The following is a 5,627-nucleotide window of genomic DNA, read 5'->3' on the forward strand; positions in this document are numbered from 1 at the left end:
GGTGTTACCGCTGTTGTTTTTATCATACATGGCGCGCAGACAAAAACCTCAAAAGGCCATGCCCTGCACTTTCCAGTGCACTCAGGTTTCCCTGTCTTCTCTGTGCCTCCTGGATTAGGAGACCTGGTATTTGTGGAATCCAAGATTAATGTCCAAGGAGGATTGGCCAAGCATGGGTCCACAAAGCATAGCTAAAAATACTTTTGACTTCAGGGGGAGTATCTCTGTCCCTAAAGGGGCGGATCTGAGGGATAGAGGGTGTGTGAGGGGAATGACCTCCATCACCTGGGGTTAGGACAGGGCATAGACAGGGTGGCTGTCATGAGGCCTTTCTGTTTAAGTGCCAGTGGGAGTACTGGCTTGATCTCTCTCTCTCGTGTTGCAGTGGCACAGAGGGAAGGGGGTGGAGATGAGGACTGACCTAAAGCTTTTTTGCTTTTCTGTTGAGTGAATCCTATACCTTAAAGCTCTTCTTCACAGCTAGGCCTCTTAGGAATTCTCCCAGTCTGCTGGTGGATATAGTAGATAGCTGGAGCCAGCAGGACGTGAGAAGGAGGTAACCCTAGGATCTGGGTTTGGAGTCAGTGGTAGAAGCTGACTTTAGTCTAGAGAAGCCGAATCTAATCCAGAAGGCTTGGCTCACCATCTCCAGGGATGGGAAGTAGGGAGGCTCACTGCCTCTCTATTCTAAAGATCAGTGGGTTTTTTTGTTTGTTTGTTTGTTTGTTTGTTTTGAGACAGAGTCTGACTATGTTGCCCTGGGTAGAGTGCTGTGGCATCACAGTTCACAGTAACCTCCAACTCTTGGGCTTAAGCCATTCTCTTGCCTCAGTCTCCAAGTAGCTGGGACTACAGGCATCTGCCACAATGCCCCACTATTTTTTTGTCATTGTTGTTTGGCAGGCCTGGGCTGGGTTCGAACCCGCCAGCTCCAGTGCATGTGGCTGGCACCCTAGCCGCAGAGCTACAGGCGCTGAGTAGTGGTTTTCTAACTGTATAATTCTTAGAGCTCTAAAGCCTTGCTGCTGTAAGTCTGGTCCATGGATCAGCAGCATTGACATCAACTAGGAACTTAACATCATAGAAATGCAGAATTTCAGGTCTTTCTGATTCTGCCTCTGTCTCTGTCTCTCCTGTGTGTGCTGAGCTCTAAGTCAGAACCTGCATTTTAACCAGGTCTCCTCTGGATTCGTGTACATATTAAAGTTTGAGAAGCACTGTTATGGAATCCCTCTGAACTATGTGAGGGGGTCACCAAGTGGGTGAGCTTCAGCTGCATATGTGGGGTCCCCTAAAAGATTACATGTGAAAAGGGCATTTCATTTCCATTTTTGAAAGGAGTAAAAAGTTGGAACCAATGCGATCTTTTCCCTTCTTTGGTAAAAGAGGAAATTCTGCTGACATTGGAACCCTGCTCCCTGCCTCTCCTTCTGGGGCCGGGGCCCCATGGCCCTGCCCTGCCCGCTGTCTCCTTGGACGTGTGAGTCCTTTGTGCCTTGCACAAGCTTGGCACAGAAAAGGGGCAGCTCGGTAAGCGCAGGGCTGCATAGGAGACTCCAGGGGCATCAGGCTCTTTCCCAGGCTGAGCCGTTCCTAGTTCTGAGTCCAGCCTTGACAGTGCCGTCTGTGAGGCCTGGATGACACAAATAGGAACTGGTCACGACCTGGTAGTTTAGACTCAGCTTGGTTTTCCGAAAGCGGAGGGCAGAGGGGGGCAGAGCTTCCTCCCTGTAGGTGGAAGGAATTATGCAGAGAGCTTAGTGTTTGTTGTATGAGGAACATCCTGGCAGGATGGGAAGGAGAAGCAGGAGCCGAGGAGAGATAAGCCTGCTTCCAGCTGGGATCTGGGCACAGCCCCGTGGCAGCAGGCTTTCAGGATTTCCAGAGGGAGTGCTTGGCGGCCCCGCAAAACCGTCTTTTCAGAGTCTCGGTTTGCTGCCATTATAAATAACTGTGATTTGCATTCCTTTTGCATCTTATCCTGAAGGAGCTCAAAGCATTCTGCTACTGCTTCCCCCAGGACCACCTTCACACAGGGCCTGTACAGGCAACGCGCATGGCTTCCATTTTACAGGCGAGGAAACTGAGGCTCTAACAAGCTGTACGAGGGGGCCCCCCGTGTCTGGGCTAGGACTGGCAAACTTTGGGAAGAAACCAGCACCTTAGCACAGCCTCAGAGCCCTCCAGACAGTAGCCCCAGACTCTTTTGGGCCTGAACACCTGCCTTTTCTTGTCCTGCATCTTATAGTCTGCCCAAACCATCCACCCCACCCCCGCTTCCTTCCCTGAACACACCTGACCCTCTCATTGTGCGGGTGGCTTCCCCTTTCCACTCTCTTACCTCTGTAGCCCCAGAGACAGACCCTTACCTCTGTCTTGTGACGTAACTGTCCTCTCCTGATTGGAGTTGCCTGACAATGTGCTTCTTGGCCACCTGCCAGGCTTCAAAACCTTGCAGGAAGGGTTAGGATATAGCCCCCCAGATACCAGTCCAGTGCTGCCCTCCAAAAATGCCTGTATAGTGATGAATGAAGGAGAAGATGGATGCACACATGCTAGCAGAGGAAGCCCAGAGAGATTCTGATTCAGAATCATGCCGTCCGGCCGTCCCGATACTGTGCAGGGGCCCATTCCGAAAAGATTGAAAGTAGGAGTGATCATTCCTGGTAAGAGATCTTGCTGTGGTTTAGGCCGATCTTGAGAGGCACAACTTGGCACTGGCCCATAAATCCGGACACTTGGGTTTTCTGAATTTTGTCCACTGAGAATACTGAGATTATTTACTGCCTAGGGTTGTTATGAGGAAGAAATGAGGTGAGGTACCTGTAAAATGTTTATTAGAGGATCAGCTCCTACTAAGCCTTTCATACTTGTCAAGTACTACCCAGTAGACAGAATTGTTCTTTCTTCTCCTAACCTGAGCCCAAATAATACCTTAGCACAGAGGAGTGAAGGGTTGAGTCTTCCTTTCCCATACGTGATGCTCTGGATCTTAGAAAATGGTTATCTAGGATTCCAAACAAGATTTAAAGAAATAGTGCAGAATGTCCCATCCCAAGCTAAGCCCTTTCTTATCTCCAATTACACAACTATTCACCAGGAACTAAGAAGTCCAGCAAGTCCAGACCCCGGCAGCTGGTCTCTACTCTGGAGACCTTCAGGTTGCCAAGCCAGAGGGGTTTAGGGTGGGAAAAGGACTAGTCTGGGATCTCCAGGACCAGGATGTTCCTCTGAGGCAAGTTGTGACCATTTGTTCAAATGACCAAGTGTTCGCCCTCTCTCTTTGAGCACCAGCTACCTTGTCTACCAAGTGAGGAACTGGATTGGATTCTTTATAAGATCTTACCCTAATTCTACTGTCGAAAAAGGGGGCCCTGTACAGCCTCTGCCCCCCAGGCATCGACATTCCCCTTCCTTCTCACCACGTCTACCGTGCTAGTGAAGAAGGGTGTGGCTGGATGAGAACAAGCCTGTATGGTGCTTTTGTGTGTTCAAAGTGCTTCCGTACTCACTTGTTCCACCTTTCCAAAGAGTTCAGTAGAACAGGCAAAGTGGATTTCATAATCTCCAAGTTACAGGAGGTAAAACTGAGGCTCGGCATGGAAGAGGGGACCAAGGGCCATTGCTCAATGGAGGCAGAGCAGCTCCTTGGCCTTGCTGGTCTGATTCTCTCTGCCAGCAACTCCCAGGACTGGAGGTGCTGGGTTGGTTTCTAGGGACAAACATTAAGCCTCTCTGCTTCCTCGTGATCTCCCTGTCCCCATCTGCCCACAGCCACCTTACTCCTTCTTGTTGGCCTTCCAGGAAGAGTGAGATGTGGTGGAGTCGAATCCAGGGCGAGCCCATTAGCTGAGTCCAATGAAGGCCCCGTCTCTGCCACTTCCTCCCACATCCTGTGCTATAGTCCTTGCTTAGGTTTGGTCAGAAACCAAAACCTGCACGCGAGGGCCTGGGAGACTTAGAGCTCTTGTTTTGTGGGCGTACAGACACCAACTGCCAAGGCCAGAGACAACACATAGGATCAGCCCAGGCCAAGCATGACAGTGTGACTTCTGAGTGGCATGGCTCACCTGCTCCGATGGGTGGAAGACAAGGAATTGGGCAGAAAGTCATGCACCTGGAAGATAAAGAGATAAGCTCCTGAGGAGGAAACAGGGAGAGCTGGTACAGCACCTGCTATGAAAGTAGGTGCATGAGTTACTGAAGAGAATTAGTCAAGGAGATTTGGAAGAATTTAGGCAACTCTTGAAACATTTCTCACACCCACTGCCACTGCCCTCTCCCTTCTCACTCGGGAAGTTGCAAAAGCCTCCCAACTGGTCTCCTGGCCGCAGCCTCCTCCTGCTCCTTCCACCCCCTGCGTGGATCTCAGCCTGCCGGTTCAGCCCATTCCTCCGTGCTCACGTCCCAGCACGCAGCGCTGCAGCCCGCCTGAACTCTCACTCTTCCCGGCCCTGTACTTTTCCATCTCCAGCCTTCGCTCTCGGATTTTTCCTTCCACTTTACCCTCCTAGCCCTGCCACTGCAAATCCATTCTCATTTGGGGGCCCACTTCAAATGTCACCTCCTCTGTGAGGTCCTTCCTGATCCTACTTTCTCCCCTCCTTCCAGGGGGAGTGACCCCTCACCCCTTAGAGTGTATCTAATATGTGATTATTATTTTTTTTTTGGTCTTCCCTTTAAAGGCTCTCATTGCCATCTCCCTGGTATTATAACTATTTCTATGCTTGTCTTATCTCCCCCACCTGACGGGGCTCACCTTATAGTCAGAAAAGGGATCACTTTCGAGTTTGGACCCCTCAGGGCCTTGACGGCTATTTAGTTGTTTGATGAATTAATGAAAACAGAAATGAAGAAGTACTTGTTGGGACAGGAAATAGAAGAGTTTTAGCATCTTAGCTTCAAATAAGATTCAGCATAACATTTCAAATTAAACCTGTGATGTCATTTCAAGGCACGTGTTGAGGGCAATGCAAATAATTACATTCAAAGAAAGGCGGATCTGAGAGAAAAGAGCCGGGCAAGGGAATGCAACTGGGGACCAAGAAAATAGGTGTGAGGGAGGCGGTGGTGTTTGTTTTATGCTTAGTAACAGGAGAAGTCAACAGGAGCTGGAAGCAGCACCTCAGGGTGGGACCTGATGAATCACAAAGCTTCCATTTAACCCTTTTGTGGCCCCATGTGTCTTCCCCAAGGTAGGAGTCGGAAACGGTCTCCGGCCATGTTGGTGGGTGTCAAGCGTTATTGAATTCATCACATTCGGTGTTTATCTTGAGTCAGGCCAGTGAAGACGGGCAACATGGGCACGATATAAACCTTGTCCCTCAAAATTCACAGTCTTCTTGGAAAAAGAGGCCATGGCTCCAAGCATGACAGTGCTGTCATGTGTGACTTCAGATGTGTACATGTGCCATAGGGTGGTGGAGGAGTCCCCAGAAATTCCAAATAGGAGAGGTGAGACCCAGGGCAACGGTGAGGGAGAATTTACAGAGAATGTGCTGGAGAAGTAGAGGCCTCCATCACGGGCCCGACTTCACCAGTCCTGAGAAGTGGGGTCTGCGCGAGGATTCACGTGTGAGCTAGAGGGGGAAGTGGGGTCTGCGCGAGGATTCACGTGTGAGCTAGAG

This window comes from Otolemur garnettii, unplaced genomic scaffold (assembly GCF_000181295.1).
Source record: "Otolemur garnettii isolate 467f Iridium unplaced genomic scaffold, OtoGar3 scaffold00060, whole genome shotgun sequence".
In the NCBI taxonomy this organism is placed as follows: domain Eukaryota; kingdom Metazoa; phylum Chordata; class Mammalia; order Primates; family Galagidae; genus Otolemur; species Otolemur garnettii.